General features: G+C 41.7%; 1 long non-coding RNA gene across 1 annotated transcript; it reads left to right on the top strand.

Moving 5' to 3' along the window:
* Positions 1-10,525: 10,525 nt before the first annotated feature.
* LOC309363772 lies at positions 10,526-19,656 on the top strand. The gene is made up of 3 exons (XR_014165584.1): positions 10,526-10,701; positions 18,189-18,356; positions 19,609-19,656. It is a non-coding gene; the product is annotated as an uncharacterized lncRNA (long non-coding RNA).
* The last annotated feature ends 559 nt before the right edge of the window (positions 19,657-20,215 follow it).

Consider the following 20,215-nt stretch of genomic DNA (forward strand, 5'->3'; position numbering starts at 1 on the left):
CTCAGGGCTGATTTCCTTCAGAATGGATAGGTTTGATCTTCTAGCAGTCCATGGGACTCTCAAGAGTCTCCTCCAACACCATAATTCAAAAGCATCAATTCTTCGGTGATCAGCCTTCTTGATGGTCCAGCTCTCACTACTGGGAAAATCATAAGCTTAGTTCTCCACATTTCAATATCAGTTTCATTTTTTAAAGTCCCCTGAAAATTAGCCAGCATTTTGTTGGGAATGTCACCTAATTTACATATTTTATCTCCCCAATATAATGCATTTTTGTTTTCTCTTTTCACTAGTATGTGACCCAAGCATTTGCCTTTTTTGACCCTTTACTTTAGCTGGAGAAGTGGGTTGCAAAATTTGGGGAAGTGAGAATTTCAAAGGATGTGTTTCAGAAAGTGTGGATTAGGTTGGTTCTCCTTTAAATGCAAACTGAACTGAATATCTCCACTTTCCCCTGCACAACTCAACTCTCAATATCCTTGCATGACTTGGCTCCACTTAGATCTTTGGCCATTATCAGGGTTCCTGAATCTTCTAAGGGAAAGTTTCTAAGCACATTCAGCTGAACACATTTAGAAACCCCTTTTAGACCGTCACTCTGCATGTGCAAAGTTTGCCAGTGGAGCTACCACATGGGCAGTGGATATAAATGGCCCACCAAGGCCTGCCCAAGACATTTCTCTGTCAAAGGATAAGATTCCACATACAGAATCCAACCGACCTGACAGCTGAATCTTATTTCATCACTGGCATATGGAACAATCTCCTCCACTGTACCAGACAGCAGCAAAGTAGGCTAGGCTAGAACAGGTTAGGTAGTTCAGAACAGGGTAGTTTAGGGGATTCAAGAGGAATGGAGCATTGTGTGTTGCCAAAGGCAATTGCCCCACTTTGCCTAATGGAAATGATGGCCCTGGATGTTTCTGTTCTGCTGGTGTTGCAAGCATTAAACTACAGTGTGAGCACAAACCAGGGCAGTCTATTTGTCCTGCTGCTGGCACCTAACCCTCTGTGGCTGTGGTCTAGTGTCCTCACACTCACAAATATATATAGATTATATCTGACATACTGACACCCCAGCACCTTTCTTTTTGCATGTCCTTCTAATGTCTGTTCTCTAAACGTCCCAGGGTCAACCAAAACAAACAGTATTTTTATCCTTCAGTTTCTATAATTGTGTGTGTGTTTGAATCAACGCGCTATAATAATAATTGTATTAAAATAGGAATCAGAATAAAGAGGTGACATGGTTGCCGGGCAACACCACCTGTAACCAATTAAGCACTTTCAGGCATTACTGGGAAAGGGCTTTTTTTTTTAAGCACACATTTTGAAAAGACTTGAGTAAAATTACAGTCCAGGTCTATGTTTTCCAGATGAATCATTTTGTAGCCTTAGTGGAAGCATGAGTTCCCATAGGAACCTTGATGTGAAAGGCAAGAATATCAAATTGGACTTTGAGCACACTTTGGCATTCAGGGCTGTTTTGCGCTTAGCTTTGAAAAGGTTGTGGGTGGTGTTTTATCCCACAAATGGTTCTGTGTTTGCCCTGTAGCAGGTCACAGCATACTAGGCGGTGTAGCCATTTTAGGCATGCCGTCATGACTCATTTACAGTTAGCAACGCTGAACAGCTCTATCTGGGATTTTGAGCTAGGGTTGTCTGAGGCCTTTGGGTGATCCTCTTCGCATAACGGCAGACACATCCCACTCAGCATGCAGATGAAGAAGTCCAAATGCACGTAGGCTGGAGATTCATGATCTTCTCCCTCCTCCCTGTTTTGAGTGGAAAGTATGGTCCAAATGGTGCTGGCTGCAAATGGAGTTTGTAACCCCAAACTTCCAAAGGGCACTAAGTTGGTGAAGGCTGACACAGACCATCTATATCTCATGTTGATATTATGGGCATGGTGTCCACTGCTTCACCAGAGGAAGGGGATTGCTAGGTTGTTGTTTTGTTGTTTTTTAAATGTACCGTATTTTTCGCTCTATAAGACTCACCAGACCACAAGACGCACCTAGTTTTTGGAGGAGGAAAACAAGAAAAAAAATATTCTGAATCTCAGAAGCCAGAACAGCTTCTGGGTGACCTTGGACTGAAGTCTCTCATCCCCACTCACCTCACAGAGTGTTTGTTGTGGGGGAGGAAGGGAAAGGAGAATGTTAGCTGCTTTGAGACTCCTTCGGGTAGTGAAAAAGTGGGATATCAAATCCAAACTCTTCTTCTTCTACAGGCTAGTGAAATCTTTATTCTTCGTACTTAAACACTACCAGCCAGCCTAAAGCAAAAAGGTATTTTTTGCTATAGTGCTATAGGCATGGACAACAAATGACATACTTCCTAGAAAGACAAGGGCTCTCCTTTGCCCTCAAATGTTCCCAGAAGGGAATTCCTTTTCCTGTATGTGATCTGCCTTAATATTCTTTATAAACTGTGGGGGCCATAAGACACCCAGAAAGCCCTCAGCATAGAAATATGACTTAACCCCCGATTCCAAAGTCAAAGGAGATGAAAAAGCAATAGAAAGAGTGCAAAGGAATCTGAATCTGGCAGAAGACGTGATATGAATATGAGATATATGATTTTTAAAAAACTCTTTCCAGGAAGAACCTATTTAAATCAGAGTTGGAGAGAACTGCCTTTGACTGACAGCTACTGCACTAAATAGTCTGCAGCCAATCAGTCCCCGCTAAGTGCAGAAATGGGAGAAAGACAACTATGAGAATCCTTACCTATTTATAACTTCCAACAAATCCTGGAAAAATGAGGGAATATCCTTGTATCTGTTGCTGGGAAGAAACATAAGGCCATCAAGTGCAACCCAAAATGGAATTCTCAGTCAGAATTCACCAAATAATCTGTAATTTATATGAGGGTAGTTCAAGGAATAGAATGGGGAAGGGGCTATTGGGTTGCTGTTTTTTTATTTTTATTAGGTATTTTGTGGTTTTATACCTTGATGTTATTCTGTGAACCACCCTGAAACCCCCAGGTATAGGGCAGTATGCAAATAATGATGATGATGATCATAATAAGGAATGCAGGAAGTCAGAAAGTCAATCACCATGTAATAACAACAGAGATTTGGTTGGGGTGGGAGAGGGAATATTGCTTAACAGTACAAATGGTAACGAAATCGAATTTAGTTTGAATTTTAGTGAGCAACTACGTACATCAGCCCTACCTCTTTGTGGGGACTTGTTGCAGGCCCGGCCATAACAGTTACCCAAGCAGCCAATCAAGCGGCTTGGGGGCATGGCCGGGGCCAATTTAAACCACGATGTGGTTGGGGGAGCTTCTAGAACAGATTTACAGGGGGCGTGGGGGAAGAGGAGGTGGAGAATATTCCATCACGCAAGCAGAAAGCCATGTGCTGACAACATGATTGCCCTTACATTAAGTTGGATTCCACCCTCTAGTAGGTAGTCCTTGGAAAAGTATGTGTGGCCCCTGGTAATTATTTTTCTGTCAAAAAATTTTCTTGAGCAGTATCCATCAATTAAAGAGAAAGGAAATTGCATTCAAAAACTCTAACACAGGCATAGGTAAACTCGGCCCTTCAGATGTTTTGGGACTACAGCTCCCATCATCCCTAGCTAACAGGACCAGTGGTCAGGGATGATGGGGGTTGTAGTCCCAAAACATCTGGAGGACTGAGTTGGCCTATGCCTGCTCTAGCAGGAGAAGGTAAATGTTGGTGAAACTGGCAGTGTAGAGTGGGGGGTGATTGTTGCACTTAACTAACTTTTGAGGTGGGTTCATTTCTTTCATTCCACATGTCCTCTCTGAAATGCCCTGCATTTTGCAGCCTCCCTGGATGCCCATGTTACCTAAAGTCTCCATCACTGGGCCTCCTTATAAATGCAGGGAAGTAAGGGAATTGCCTGGCATACACCTGGCAGCTGCCCATTGTTGCTGTTGCTGTTGTTGTTTTAAGTGAAGTCTTTTTATATAAAGAAATCAATACAGGAAGTTTGAAAAGAAGGGCAAAAGGAGGAAGCCTGAAAAACAAAATTGGTGAGCACAGTGATCTCACATATTCAGTAGATAGCATCCATAACATCCCTTGTTTCAGTTCAAGCCCAGCTGGGGAGGCTGTACAGCACTGTGGCCGTGTTTAATGGAAAGAAAAACACACCACCAGCCCAACAAGACAACGACAAGTATCCACAAACAGCATACGAATCAATATGGCTAATCTGATTCAAAAACATCCACTCACACATGAAAGCAAAGTTCACTACAGTCAATCACAGAGAAACAACCACACCCTAGGCCAACCCCAACCTCTCTCACCACCAAAGGAACACACACAAATAGTAATGAGAACCTGCACAAGTGATGCTGACGCAAAACCCCACCACATACATTAAGTAAAATAGAAACATCACCACCCGACCCCACCCCCACTCACCATGACCCCCTCCAACTCTTTCCCCCCTTTCTTCCTAATGTAACACTAATGCCTCAACAAATGAAACTGATCTGTAGAAAATGTAACTTGAAACAAGAGACATTGCACATACTTTTGTGAACCAAGAAATCTTTAATAAAAAAATACGTTTAAAAAAGAAAAGAAACACACACCACCATCTTACAAGGATAAGGTAAGACCAAATGAAATTAGTCTTAAAAATTATAAAGAAATTCTGAAGTGCATTGTGAAGGAGACATAAAACAGAAACCTCTTATCCAGGTTTCAGCACAGCACTGCTTGTAATTTCACAAAACAATAATCAACAGTGAAAAAACTCTCTCAGGAAGGTTGACAGACAGGTATGTCCTGGGGGCCTGAAGTGTCATCACAATGGGAACTGTTGGAAAGGAAGGGTAAATCTGTCAATTATTGTATCTCTTGGTTTCTCATATTTCTAATCTTGAGCCAGTTCTTCACATTTCCACAGCAATTTTCAATTTAAAAAAAATCCTCATGAAAATTCATCAGCATTTGGGTGTGAATTTCTCTGAATTTTTGTGTTATATACATTTTTTCAAAGCAATTTCCCTGATTTCAATGCATGCTTGTATGTTATTTTCACTATTGCATGCATTTTTGGGCACATACTTTAGTCAAATATATGCAGTTTTGAACCATTACTAGGCTGGAATCACACTGCAAAAATTTAAATAAATGTGTCTTGGAAAGGATGGCTGTGTTTCAGTTCATCTATTTTTTCAAAAAGTGTGACTTTGGTAGGTTCACTTTCAGATGTGAACTGAATCAAATGTCTTACCCATCCCTAGGCATGACACTGTGATCTCAGAATGCTGGGCAAACTATGATCTGATCAAGCCTGGCTCATCTTTTGATCCTCTGTTCTGTTTGTTTTGCCAGTGATCTTTCCCCCAGTAGATGGAGGTGTTTGAAACCAACTGCAAAACCGTAATGTTCACCCATTAGGTACGTCTTGGTTTGGGGTATGAGAAACAGAGGATTAATTATGTTTCTGATTTATTGTGCTGCCAAGGAGAAAATTAATACAGTTGAACTTTCACTGACATCTTGCAATTGTGTATACTTATTAATAAAACTTGTCTATTAAAATTAGCAATAACGTAGCTGTTAATGTTAGACTTAAAATTCTGGATAACTGGTGCCTCTACAACAGTCATTACATCCAAACGGTAACAGAAAGGAAATAATTACATTCACTAATCACTTGGTTTAGTTGATGTAGGGAAAAGGGCAATGTTAGAAAACAGGTTCATGAAAAGGTCATCTATAGAAACACAATATTTTAAATAACAATGTGGGCAATTCAGCCCCAGCCTAGAGATGGGAGACTTCTTAAAAAAAAAATCAAAAAATAAATAAATCAACATAATCATCATTCAGATAGCTAAATAAAAAAATAATCCAACTTCTGATAACAGATCAGCATTGAATGCAAAAGGTGGATCATTTAAAAATAGCATGAATTCTCACACAATTAATTAAAAACTAGCATAGATTGTCTCATTATTTTTGTAAGTGTTGAAGCTGCAAGTTTTTGCAATTGACCCTCCACATTGTGAAATTTGAGACTTCCACCACATCGACACCATACATTTAAAGAACTGTTATACCACAATATGTAAAAGTCATGTCTTCCCCCAAAGAATACTGAGAACCGTAGTTACTCACTAAGAGTCCTGAAAGTTGAATGGAGATATAGTCATCTTCCTAATGAGGGTCAGTAGCACAGATGTTGTAAAGGTGCGGTGATCTGCCATGGAACAACCCGACTGAAGAAGAAGATAACAGTAATTACCCGGACCTCGTTGCTGGTTGAGAAGGGTCCCTCATGACTGTTCAAACTTCAGGATCCAAAAAATGTAGGTCTGTCTCTGCATCTGCCTATACTAAGATGGAACGTTGGCTGTTTCCATCTTGGGTGATGTTCTACTTTTAGGTAGGTGATTGCACTATTCAAATATGTGTCCTAGATTGCTATCCCATACTGTGACTCCTCAAAAGACCAGTATCTTTTTTGTAAGCATTGATTTGAAAATTTGGAACCCCCAAAAATGCTTTATCTTCTTCCTAGGGAGCCATTACATCATGACTGTTTTGTTCCCATTTCATGGCATAGACAACAAGATCAAACAGAAGGAACCTTTTGCGCTGACATATTCTGACCAAGTCTATTCAGTTGCTGGTGGGCAAACTCTTTATTAGAAAATCACAAATAAAGCAAAAGGAATGGCTGAGTGAAAGAAGAGGTACAAGGAAGGAAGTCTGGGGAAAGGGAGGCTTCTGTAAATAAACCAAACTCATTTGAAATAGCCAGTTCAGAAAAGAGTTCAATGATCGCCCTGATGTGAATGCCAGATCCCTTTATTTTCAGCAGTTATTGTTAGTACTGTGGCGCTGTGGCCTCTTGGGCTTGCCGATCGGAAGGTCAGCAGTTAAAATCTGCAAGACGGGGTGAGTTTCCGTTGCTCTGCCCCAGCTCCTGCCAACCTAGCAGTTTGAAAGCATACCAGTGCAAGTAGATAAATAGGTACCACTGTGGTGGGAAGGTAAATGGTGTTTCCATGCACTCTGGCTTCAGTCACGGTGTCCCATTGTGCCAGAAGCAGTTTAGTCATGCTGGCCACATGACCGGGAAAGCTAGCTGTGGACAAACACTGGCTCCCTCGGCCTGAAGTGAGATGAGCAACCCCTGTGCTGGTCCCGGGGGGAAGGTTCCTGTTACTGTAGTCAAAGTTCAGTCCTGAGTCACTAGCCTGGAATTAGTCCACAAGGTGCGAGGCGAGGTCCGAAGCAGGAAGCTGGGCGGGGAACAGGAACACTGGAGGAACAGGACTGGATGCTGGCCGAAACAGCTCTTCAATGATGACGTTGCTCCCGCAACCTGGGACCGGGCTGACTGGCCTTTATCTTCTCTGAGGCCAGGGGCGGTCCCGGCCCCCAGGAGCCCCGCCTCCCCTGGCCTTAAGGCGAGCACTCCTCCTGGGAGAAACCAGTTCCCTTCGCCTCTCTGCCCTAAGCCTCTGCAGTTCAGGAGAGGCTGAAGGGTTACTGGGCCCAGGGGGAGACTCATCTGCAGGCACTGAGTCCTCAAGCACCTCTGGGGCCAGAATGGATTCACCTGGTGCCTGCTCCTGAGGATCTGGTCCAGGTGCAGGCTCCTCAGAATCAAGGCCCTGCCCCAGTTCAGCCGGCCCTGGAGGCAGGGACTCCTGTGCCAGCTGGGATTCCTCCGGTTCACTCTCAGAATCGGAATCCCAGGCCATCACACCGCCCCTCATAGTCATCTTTGACTGGACTTAACTGTCCAGGGGACCTTTACCTTTACCTTACTGTTCTCCAGTGTATTAAGGATTATACACATGCACTAATGACTAGTTAGTGTGTTGCCAAGCTAAAATATTGAGCTTCCTAAGTTATGTACTCTATTACGTAAGCTAAGGCAACAGCTTTTTAGCTTGAAGACTTAATGAACAGTTTTCAGGCATGTGTTATGATTATTACACAAATGTAACAGAATACTATCTTCTCTAATTAATCTGTAGCTCCAGTGTATCACTGTAGATATTAGATGGGGAAGAAAGTATTAAGAACTCAGAATATGGAGTAAGTGGCTTGAATACTTTACTAGAACATATATTAAAAGGGCAAATATTCTGAAATAAGGAGAATAAAATTGCTCATAGTTCTATCTCAATGTAGAAGTCTTCCCATAAAACCTTTGATCTTTTATGTTTCCTGATTATCCTAAACTAAGAATATAACTGCATATAAATGGAGTAATTTGGGGTATGCTCAAACCTTTGACATTTCCAGTTAATGGATCTGCAATAGCACTCATCGGGCATTCATTGATGAAAAGGCCTGAAGGACTGTACAGTTATCTCCAACCCTCATTGACATACTTCATGTTGTCAGCCCTCCCAAGCTGGCATGCGGTTGCCCGGGTCTGAAGGGTACCATGATGATGCAAATGGCTTTCCAACATGGGGATAGGACCTTCCATGTGTTTGTGACTCTGCAGAGCTACTGCTGGTCAGAGTAAATAGCTGCTATGAAACTTGGTAGACATATGGCACACAATTTTGGAAGGATGAAGTCAGTTTCTTTCTAGAAATACTTTTCGTAGAACCAATATTTTCTTACTTCTATCCAGTTCTTATCTGGACTATTGACTAGATTCTGAGATTCAGTCCAAACTCAGAAATGAAACTTGATTCAGTCTTGGCACTTAATCCAGTCTAGTATCTCAAATGGAGTGACCATTTGACTTCATCTCATGTCTGTAGATGCCACTGATATAGCAGGTCACCAAGCCATGAGGCACAGGAGGTCTTCCTGTACTCTGGTCCTGACCCATCACTCTGGGTTGATAATGTTTTCATGTCTTAAGTGCAACCATAACTGCATAAGACTTTGATAGCTATACACAGCTATCCTTTGCTGTGATAATTTCATTAATATATCCCAACCAAGCCTAAACCAAATACGGTCACTTGAGAGCTGACCGGACCCTTCCTTTTCCCCTTCCCTTCTTAGGACCAACACCTGGGACAGGAGGAAGCCTGTTCCTCAGTGGAATCTTCATGGTACTGCATGAGTAGACCCTGATCAGCCTGACCTACTCATGAGTATCCAATCCAGGACACTCGCTTTTACAAATGCCCCATTTGATTTACTCACAACACCTCAGGCTTTTCTACAACTAGTGTAGCTGTGTTGGGAGAGAGAGATATAAACTATTTGCACATCTCCTCCACATGCCCTTTTCTTAATGGGATGTCAGGCTCATCATGAATGAACAGCCTTAGCTGCATCCAAGTAATATGCAAATACACCCAAAGAATATGTGTAAAAAGTTGTCCCAAAGGAAGGCAAGATAGAAACAGCTATGTGTGGCTAACCTATTTGTGAGGAGGTAGAACCACCATTTTGTTTGAGGGTACATTATCTCTCTCCCCTGCCCCACATACATAGATACACACATATATATATTGTGTGTGTGTGTGTGTGTGTTTGTGTGTGCATGTATACACACACATATGTACTATATCATCAACCAACATAAAGAACTAAGTGCAAAGAGGTGCTCAGCAGCAGACAGAAACATCGCCTAACACAAATTTGAAATACAGGCTAGCAAAGAACACTAAACTGTGGCTGCATAAGCTGTGACTAAAGTATTACATATCTCTCCTGAATGTTATATTATAAAAGTGCTAATAGATAATTTACAGATGTATTCTAAATGCCAGGGAAATTTAATCAGGTTCTCTTTGAAGCAGCCACTACTTTTTAAAAGGCCATCTTTTTGAAGTTTACCCACATCATATGGAGAATGACTAACAGGGACCTAAAATGCATTTTACACTTTGAATGTCTTGTGATTGAACAGAGTACTTGTTGCAGATAGAGAAAGATAAGAGACCTCGGGTGCAATTGTGTTTTAGAACTCTGAGCTGTTATTCATTGAGCATCTATTCATTGAATCACAGTTTATAGCCCCATCAGTGAGTACTGGCAAGTAGTTAAAGAATGTTTATCAGAAGAGAAATGGATGTTAAACCACAATTGAGCCATGAATCAAACTTTCATGGGAAGAAACAGAAAGCATCTTTTCCACGTGATTGCTAGCTGAAATGAAAGATTTAAAATATGAGGTTTCTCTGAAGGGAGAGATTTATGGTCTGGCTATTTGTGCTCTGTGGAAAAATTCTCCCACTCCCCCCCCCCCCAGTCATTCTCCATCAATTAATGAGAAAAGAACCTGCATGTGAAAATGATCAAAGGAGAAAGGAAATGTTGGTGAAATTCTTGTGGGTGGAGTGAAAGGCTTTTTTTGTGCTTGCCTTTTGTGGTTTGCTGAAAGGTGGAAACCTGTCAATTATCCAATTAAGAAGAAAATAAATTGCACTTGAAAGCAATCAAAGGAGACAGAAAATTTCAGTGAAATCCTCATAGGTGGGTTGCCGGGTGTTTTATGTGCTTACATTTGTGGATGCAAAGAAATATTTGTGAGTGTCCTTCCTTTCATTCTGCAAATCAGCTATCCATTGGTCTGTACCCTGAAGCCTTACTGGGTTGCCTGTGCTTCAATCAGTGTCCTGGGGAAACATCATGATGTACCACCTTCTAAAGGGGACTTTTTCGATCGGGGGGTATGGGGTGCTACTGAGAGCTGGAAAGATGTTTAATAGAAAGAAAGAAAGAAAACCACACATCACCCCTGGCTACCTTGCAATGATAAGGTGAGGTCAACACCCATACCCATGTAATAATAATAATAATAATAATAATAATAATAATAATAATAATAATAATAATAAATAATATGCCCTGGAATAAAAGACAGGAAAATAGAATCCTCTTTGATGACAGTGGAAAACTCAAGAAAAATAGATTTTATCACAGCTCTGCTGATTGTGACGATGATTTTGCTTAGACCTGACTTCGAAATGTCTGCCTTGTTGATGATTTGCCAAAAGCAATCATGAGAATGACCTTGTCTGAAATTAGAGAGGGTTTGTGGCCATGATAATTTTTCCAGGGTTGGGGTGGTTACATTGTGATAATTCATGGAAAAAAGAAAAATCTATTTGCCACCAGAGCCTAAAATAAAGAATCTAGACAGATCATGTTGTTGAGTTAATAAAACATGAACTGATTCCACATTTTATTAACTTAACACTATGATCTGCAGGGATCAATTTCTGTAGGAGAAGCTCACTCTTAGGAGACCTCAGCCGACCAGCCTGTGGGACGGATTCAACATTGTGCTTATGTGATTGTTCCATCAGCTTGCTAGAGGGAATGGCCACACCCCTCTCCTCGCCTGCTTGCCTGTTCTGGGGTTCTCCTACCCACTCCTGAGCAAATTTTGGGGGTGCATGGGGGGATGAGAAGGGGCAAATCCCTGCTTGCAAGGGGAAGCCCTTACTCAGGGCTTCTACTGATGGGAATCACTCATTGAATCCCACTCTGCATTTATTTGGATGAGCTAGCCCCTGGCCATGGAGGGAGGTTCCTTTCCTTAAACACCTGCTTTTGAGTCAGCCTTTCTGAGTCTGAGTCCCAAGGGTGATCCATATCCTGCCCACAGGTTCCACAACAACCCTGTTCACCTTCAGAGGTGCCTAAGGGACCTTCACCTAGCATCACCCTTACCTGACATTAGGTGAGAAGATGCAGACATGGACATATCCAAACATGTTTTTTGCCAGAGCTTTCTGGAGGGAAAATGTCCACAGAGTGGTTCCGTTTTAAAGCACACTTAACATGCAAAACATATAGGAAGGTAAATTGAAATGTCACTTTACTGAGAAAACACTATAAGCAAGGAGGGAACTGGTGCTGACCAGAGATAATGCATAATGTAAAAAGGGAACAAAATGCAGAAACATCAATAAAGGTCATTTGTGGTATGAAGAAAATAACCAAAGATTTCAGCCATGTGAGGTTTATGAATAGGAGCCCTCTTTTAGGCTTCACAGAGAACCACCACAGATTTATTTGGGATAAAAATAGGATGACACAAACACAGCAAAATGTCAGGCTTAATTTAAAACGAATCAGCATTTCTGAACAGTATGAATTCATAGAATGATAGAATCATCAGTTTGGAAGGGACCATAATGATCAACTAGTCCAACTCACTGCAATACAAGAATATTGTACGCAACATGGAGCTTGAACCCAAGACCCTGAGATTAAGAGCCTCATGCTCTTCCAACTGAGGTAACCTACAGGGGTGATATTATTTGCTGTTGGGGGGTGGGGAAGAGATTAAGTAAATGTAATGTATATACAATGACCGCTCCCCGCATAAAACGGGGGGCGCCCTTTGCGTGGACGCGTGCAGCCCCTAGATCTGGAGCGGCTCCAACAGCATAGGCTTGGCTTTGCCTTCCCTCAGGTGGGATACCTGGAGGTCTCCACCTACCTCAGTCAGTTGTCCAATCCCACCTGGCAGAAGCATTGCCAAAGAGATCAGGCCAGGTAGGGGGGGATTACCTGCCCACACAATAGAGGGAGGCTCTTACCTGGGAATCCTCACTTGGCTCCAGAGCTTCTCCCACCCTACCCACCCTCAGTTAATGCCTTATTTTGCAGGTTAACTTTTCTTCACAGGTTTTGCAGGTTAACTTTTCTTCACAGGTATGCGGGCTCTGCTACGTTAAGGTCACTGTCAAAGGGCCGGAAAGGAATTTCCCTGCATTGGCAGGTTTCGCCTTTCCCGTAGCAAAACGTCACAACTTTGGCGGTATCAGGCCTTGGGCGGAATCCTTTTGTCCATCTTCCTCTTTGCAGCGGTGATACCAGGGTTCCCTGTTAAAGGGGTTTCTGAAGGGAGGCTTTGACCATACGCCGAAAGGTCGTCATTGCTCTCCCCTGCGGCGGCAGCGTAACGGGGGCGGCTATCTCTGCTTGAACATATGTTCTCCAGAGCCGGCCCATCCCCCCCCACACTGGATAACCCTGATGCTCCCTAGGTCCCCGGCTGGGGACTGGGGAGGGAGAACGCCCAATGCCTGAGCCAAGGTCTACCCACATTTGAAATTTAATAAAGTTGTGGCCAATTTAATCTTAAGTCGTTATTCCACATGACGGGGGGGGGGGGGGCGCTTGGGATCTGGGGACTCCGCCTGTCTACGCAAAAGAAATAAGGGCAAACTTCTCTCATGGTGAGGTAAGTACAGTCCCATCAGAAGTGGAGAATACTGGGTGGCATAGATAATTCCAGTTTAGTTTTAGAGCTTTGTTAACTTTGTGGCTCCCTTGAGTGAAAACCATTATATTGGTGGCACCTTTTTCTCCCAGGGTTTAGCTATAGAATATTTCTTTACAGCTATTATTTCTTGATCAAGGATACCTCTGGATCCACTACTGTTGCTTGAGACCCAGGTAGACTTGGTGGCATGAAGTGCCTTCCGTCACCTTCAACAGGTAGCCCAGCTGCACCCATATCTGGACAGGAGTACCCCCACTTCTACTCTGGTAACTCCCACTTCTGTTGTGTATGGTCTGGTAACCATAAATCATCTGGATTACCAATAGGAAGCTGATGCTGAATGACTTAAGATCAAGGGTGTTAAATAACTGATTTTGGTAACTATGTGTCAATCAAAGATTAACAATTAAAAGAATTAACAAAAAATAATAAGAGAAGGGGAAAAAACAGAAACTTATGTTCAAATGCAAAATCAGAGGACATACCAATTTTCTGCTTGCAAAGCAACAAACCATCTCCAATACTGTGAATGGAGAAAGAATTCATCTTAGGCTGCAGACTTCAGAATACCTATCAGGAAGTAAATCCTACTGAATTAAGTTGAACATACTTCTGAGCACAGTTATTTTGGATCAGCTGGAAGAACTTGAGAGCTTGCTGAAATAGAGATAAAGGATTGATCCTATGACTTGAAGATGCTGGTGCCTTTAATGGAAAGAAGGGAGATGGACAGATGACATTGGAACAAAACCTAGTGTATCTTAATCCCCAGGAAGCATCTGTAGCCACAGGTCATTTCCAGTGATCATTTCATCATTTCAGGTATATAGTGTAGTCCTCCACATTCAGGTTTAAGGTGCAAAAATCACAGGCCCAACATCTTCACCCACCATGGTGGGACAAATGTCAGGGTTACACCAGGACCTGGTGCATTGTGGGGGAACGAAGAGAGTAGCATTGTTGCTGGAGAATAAGGTTACCAATGCTTACTCGTTTTGATGGGTGTATGCTAATTCCAAGGTCAGAGGCATAATATACCTGAATACCACTTGCTTCCATGGAACAGCAGCGCATGGGGGCTACTGCCCTTACATCCAGCTTGTGGGCTTCCCAGAGGCATATGGTTGTCGGCTGTGGAAAACAAGATGCTAGGTAGCCCTTTGACTTAATCCAGCACAACAACTCTGTTCTCTTCGTAAAGGGACCCCTGACCATCAGGTCCAGTCACGGACAACTCTGGGGTTGCGGCGTTCATCTCGCTTTATTGGCTGAGGGAGCCGGCATACAGCTTCCAGGTCATGTGGCCAGCATGACTAAGCCGCTTCTGGCAAACCAGAGCAGCGCACGGAAACGTCGTTTACCTTCCCACTGGAGTGGTACCTATTTATCTACTTGCACTTTGACGTGTTTTTGAACTGCTAGATTGGCAGGAGCTGGGACAGAGCATTGGGAGCTCACCCCGTTGCAGGGATTTGAACCGCTGACCTTCTGGTCAGCAAGCCCTAGGCTCTGTGGTTTAACTCACAGCACCACCCACGTCCCTTTTTCTCTTCATAGTCATCTCCATTACTCTGTCCCCTGGGACCATACCAAACCAAAAGAGATTCAAATTTACATTTTACATTGACATCATAATATGTTTTGTACATAGTGAGAAAGCAAGTTGATAAGCCTTCCCTAAAACACTCATTAACTAATGTTATAATTTTGGCTGATGGGCAAAGTAGACCTGTCACCAATTTTCACCAACTTTTCAGCAATATCAGAAGAGCAAGATAAGGTTTTCACCCAGTAAAAGCATCTGAAGACTCTCAAAAGGAAAGAGCTTTCGCAAGACTAAGAAAAGTGAAATAATTCTGATAAGATTAGTATAATCTCCTACACAAACTTTAGATAAGTCTCAGTGAAATTTTGGGGGATTCCCCCCTCCCATGTCCATAGGGTGTGCAATATTCATTGCTGAAAATGTGTTGGATAACACAGGAATACTTTAAAAATCAAGATATCAATTTCACTTCCTCTCTCTGACCGTTGAATCTCCTTTTGATTTCCATTCCAGCCAAGATGGACACCTAAACTGTCACCAGTGGTTTTCCCGGCCTCTTTAAAGATGATCTCATTAGGAAAATGAAATTGGCCTTAATTATATTAATGATAATAGCTGTGAACTGTGCACAATTAATTCTGTCACTGTACATATCTGTAATATTAACTGATCACTCCTCTGCTGGGTAAGTGGGTATTAATTAGGGGAAAGAAACAACTCAGTCTGAAACCATCTATGACAAATTCCATGCAACAATGCTACTTCAGTGGGTTTGTTTTTATGTAGTAAAATATTTCGCAGTCAATGTAAATTGTAGGAAAAATATATTTGGTGGTGGCTAGATTAGTACTAAAAGGACTTTCATTTATTCCCTCTGCATGACTTTAAATGTAAGCTAGGCTGTGGTCATATAAACAGTTACCTGGAATTGTAGTGCAGTCCTGACCATATCTCCACAGAAAGAAGTCCTATTGGATTCAATAAAGCTAACTCCAAGATAAGAGGGTTTAGAATACCACAGTATGCAATTACGGTACCTATATGGTATCTAATTTCTATCCTACCCTTTGGCCAAGGGTCTCTGAACACCATAGTTTAGATTATCCCATTTTAATCTCACAAGTGCCCTATGTGAGGTTGATTAGCCCAAAATATGCCTGTCCCAAGATCATTTGGGGGAGCATCATGGCTGAGTGTGAGTTTAAACCCAGATCTCTCCAAGTTAAATTCAAACCTTCTGCTACATCACAATGGCTCCATTATTATCTGTTTTATTTTGTTTGGTCTATTTATAATTGCAAAGAACAATTATCTTTCAATTTGAGAAAATCTGGCATTGGGCCCTTAAAAATTCTTTTATGTAGCTTTTTAAAAGAAATGTGAGTGCACATCAAGGAAAATTCAATGGGCTGGTTACGAATGCTCTAATAGTTTACATTGCCTTCTCTGTCAGAACCTGAGGGGAAGTGTATCAATTTGTGAATGACTAATGTCAGTCTTCCGCATAGACCCTCTCTTGTCAGAGTTCATTTATGTCGAAAGGGAGGAAAACACTAACAAAGTTTCACAATGCATAATTTTTCTGCCTGAAAAAGGAGAGAAGTTTCACACAAGGAGTGACATGCTTTATTGAGGTATTAATATTGAAACACACAGACCACATGATATATGTATATATTGCTTGGATAAATCACCCAAACAATCTGCATTCCATGAGACACTTTTATTGGGTCTTTTGGAAGGTGTCAGCATAAACATTCTGGATCAAATGATAATGTCACTGTGCTCCTTGTGTGCGGCGGTTTCTAAAACTGGTTTGGCACCCTGTATCCCCCCTGAAGCAATCTGAGTCTTAAGGCAACCAGCATTTATAACTTTTCAATGAAGGAATATGCTGCTAAAGTACTGAAATCTTTGGGATATGGCCAGGATAAATACACCCCTTGGAATGGGATGGGAGCCATTAGAATTGCAATACTCCAAAAACCCATGACAGATATAACACACCTTCCCCATATTTACTCCTGTTTAATGCAGTTGCCTGATTTTCTGTTCCCTCCCATTTTGCAGATTTCCATGATGAAATACGGGATCTATTTTGAAAAGTTTTCAGGTTAATTGCTGCCGTTATAACGTAAAGATATTCCAATTGTATTCTTGAAACCAATTCCCATTGTAAAGAGTAAAAAACTCTTAAGTTATCCAGAACTTTTAAGAATTATTTATCACCCAGCATAACACAGTAGGTGTTTTAGAACTGTTGTTTATGCATTGATGTTTGAAATATGATCATAGCCTGTCTGAAAGCACTTCCAGAAAATTGTACAAGCACTGAGCAGAAAGCTGAAAATGTCACCAAAGCGGGGGAAAGGGTGGCAATATGATTTCTTTGAAATATAGTTGAGAGTCGAGTAACCTGTGAAAAGTTGGTTTGATGGTCTTGCTGATTTCACAGTTTAATTCAAATGCTTTAAATCCTTTTGCAAACAACACCGACTGTGGTGTCCTTTAAGTGTTACAGGAGAGCAAGGGGAGATATTTCTGGGGCTTCATCCCAAAGTGTTAGAATCACTTTTAAAGGCCTGCCAACACATAGGGAGGGCTGATTCCAAGAAACTTTTCAATGGGATCAGTTTCTTTCTCTCTATAGAGCAGAGCTTTCCAAACTGTATATCTTGTCATGTTTGTGGGTCTGCTGCAGCGTGTAGGTGTGTTATGCAAACAATCCCAGCACTTCTCCAAGGGCTGGGAATGGGTTCGGTTAACCTCCGGTTTGCTAGTAAAACTGAATTACTTTGTCATGAAATAATGCATGTCTAAACAGTGTGTCACCAACATGAAAAGTTTGGAAGGCTCTGCTGTAAAGCACCCATTTGATGGAAAAGACCCACTCATTTACTCTGCCTACAACTGTACTTCTCTAAAGATATATAAAAATAAATATAAGTCTGCCATCCTTAATTCACTAATAGGGACACAGCTGGGCTTACTCCTGAGTAGAGTTTCCTAGGACTGTGCTGCATAAATTACATTAGCACAGACTGATGAACCCACAGAAAACACTTCCCATTGATAATGGTATCAACATTTAAGGAGCACCTACAATCTATTTGAATGCAGTCCAGAATAAAGAGACAGGACACACAATGGAAGAAAGGCAGAATGTAAATATAAGCAAATAAATAAAAATGTAAAAACTGTCTAATGTGGAGCACAGGGCATTATCAACATCTGCAAAGGCTCTTTGAAGCATTGTCTTGCATTGCTTAGCAAATGGATGTATTCAGAGAATGTTCTGTGGGGCAATGAAAACTGCAATCTGAAGCATTAAGCAATGGGAAGTTTTAAAGGACCTCGTCCCCTTTTTCATTGTTCATTCTGTGTTTTCATTGGACACTGTCTTCAGTCTGTAAATTAGGGCACATTCTCCAATCTGTCTAAAATATGTCTGATGCTTTCAGGAAGTGGTAGAAAACCTGGGGAATTCATGCAATCTTAGACCAAAAACAACAAAGTTCTAAGCATCAGAAGACATGCTGGGGCTCTGCTGCAATCTACGTAAAAATGAAAACCAAATGAAAATTGAATGAAGCAGAAGCAAAAGAGAAAGAGAGAGAGAACAATTGAAGGTAAAATTAAATGACTGGAGCTATATACCAGAAATAAAAACAAATGAAATGAAATGAAACTTTTGTCAGAACACATCACATTGTGAGTTTGTGTTACATAAGTGAGCATACTTAGTACTGAGCCGGGGCTTGCACTGTGCAGTTATTCCGATAATTTGAATTTAGAAATATTTCTTTCCAAAGAATGTGATCAGGAAGAATATAAACTTGATTTCTTCAGTTTTTTGAATAGATAATATACTGCTCTCTGAATATCACACGTTGTTTTCCCATCACATACTCATATTTCATTCATTGTCTGGCAAAGAAAATGTAGAATGTATAAAATGTATAACTCCCTCCCCTTTGAACCAGGCATGCTGGTGCAAACTCTTTTTTTTCTCTCTAGCTGTAAGAAACCAATAATAATGGTTCACATGATCAGTAATCCTGGAAAACAATCTCTGAACTCATTTTAGGCTCTGGTTTATGTGCACATTCAGGAAGCAAATCAGAGAATAAATTGAGCTGAAAGTCAACCAATAACCCTCTGGGAAAACCAGAAGTTCCTTCTTTCTAGAAGAAATGACCGTGTAAACCATCACAGTCTTCATAATCTTGGTGGGCATTCACAGGTTTAAAGCAGGGGGTGGAATCCTGGCAAATGATCCAAGATATCTGGCAAGGGGATAAAAATAGCAAAGGTGGCTAACCTCTGGCCCTCTAGATGCTGCTGGACTCCCATCAGCTTCAGGCAGCATGGTCATGAGCAGAATTGTTCTGCTTCTGGAAAACCACAAGTTAGCCACCCATGGCTTAAAGATTACTGTTTATTATGGCATAAGCTTTCATGGAGAAGAGGCCACCTTGTCTTATACATAATGTGCAGGCATCTCTGCACAAGATGCTGGGGTGTGTGGTGGGAATGCAAATGAATGAGGTCAGAGGGAAATGATATGCAAAAAGAGCAGTGATAATTATGTGAAAGCAAAATGGTTACGGTGACAATTGATAAGGCAGGGCTGGTGATAGGAGAAGTGTACACTGTTAGATTAACATATGCAGCATGATAAAAATTCTCAATTCAGCTGGTGATTGAATATCCTGATGAATTATAATGCACCAAGTTTCACGCCGAAGTTTCCCTTTGAAGTGCCTTTGTTAACAAATGGTCACTTGCAGAGTGTCCTGATGCGTTGAAATATTCTCCTGCTGGCATCTGGATAGAGCCATTTCTGATGTGAGATTTGTTCTCATTTATTATTTTGTGTAGAGACTGGTCTATTTGTCCAGCTTCCATGCAGAACACACCACAAGACCCATCTGCTACAGCCAAATACCTATGATACAACCGCTCAATGATGTGAAAAATCAGGTAAAAAGGAGGCCAGACAATTATAAAGGAATACTGTATTAAAGGGAAAATCTAGAGGAGAAAATGGCAGCACACTAGTCATCTATAGCTCCTACTCAGCTTAGAATTGCGCTTCACACATCTGGTCCTTGAATGTCTATTCCAAGGCTGGAAAACCTGTTATCTTCCAGAGGACCTTCAAAAGTAGTTAGACTACAGCTCCCACCATCCCTGACCATTGGCCATGCTGGCTCAGTCTGATGGGAGTTGGAAGACAACAGGCTCCCTATCCCTGGCTTCTGCTGTAATGAATTTGTTAGTTTTACAAGACTGCCTTGATTTTGCTGTAAGGGACTAGCAAAGATATCCTTCCAGGATACAACAGAGAGCTGCACAATACTTTCCCTTTTTATGCATTATTCTTATGAGTAAGAAAATGCACATTCCCACATTGTACAGAACATACATGTATTGGTTCTGCCCCATGACACCCTATAAATTTGGGGTTAGCCCTATGGACATATTA

Source organism: Podarcis melisellensis, assembly GCF_964234715.1.
Source record: "Podarcis melisellensis genome assembly, chromosome: 1".
Classification (NCBI taxonomy): Eukaryota; Metazoa; Chordata; class Lepidosauria; order Squamata; family Lacertidae; genus Podarcis; species Podarcis melisellensis.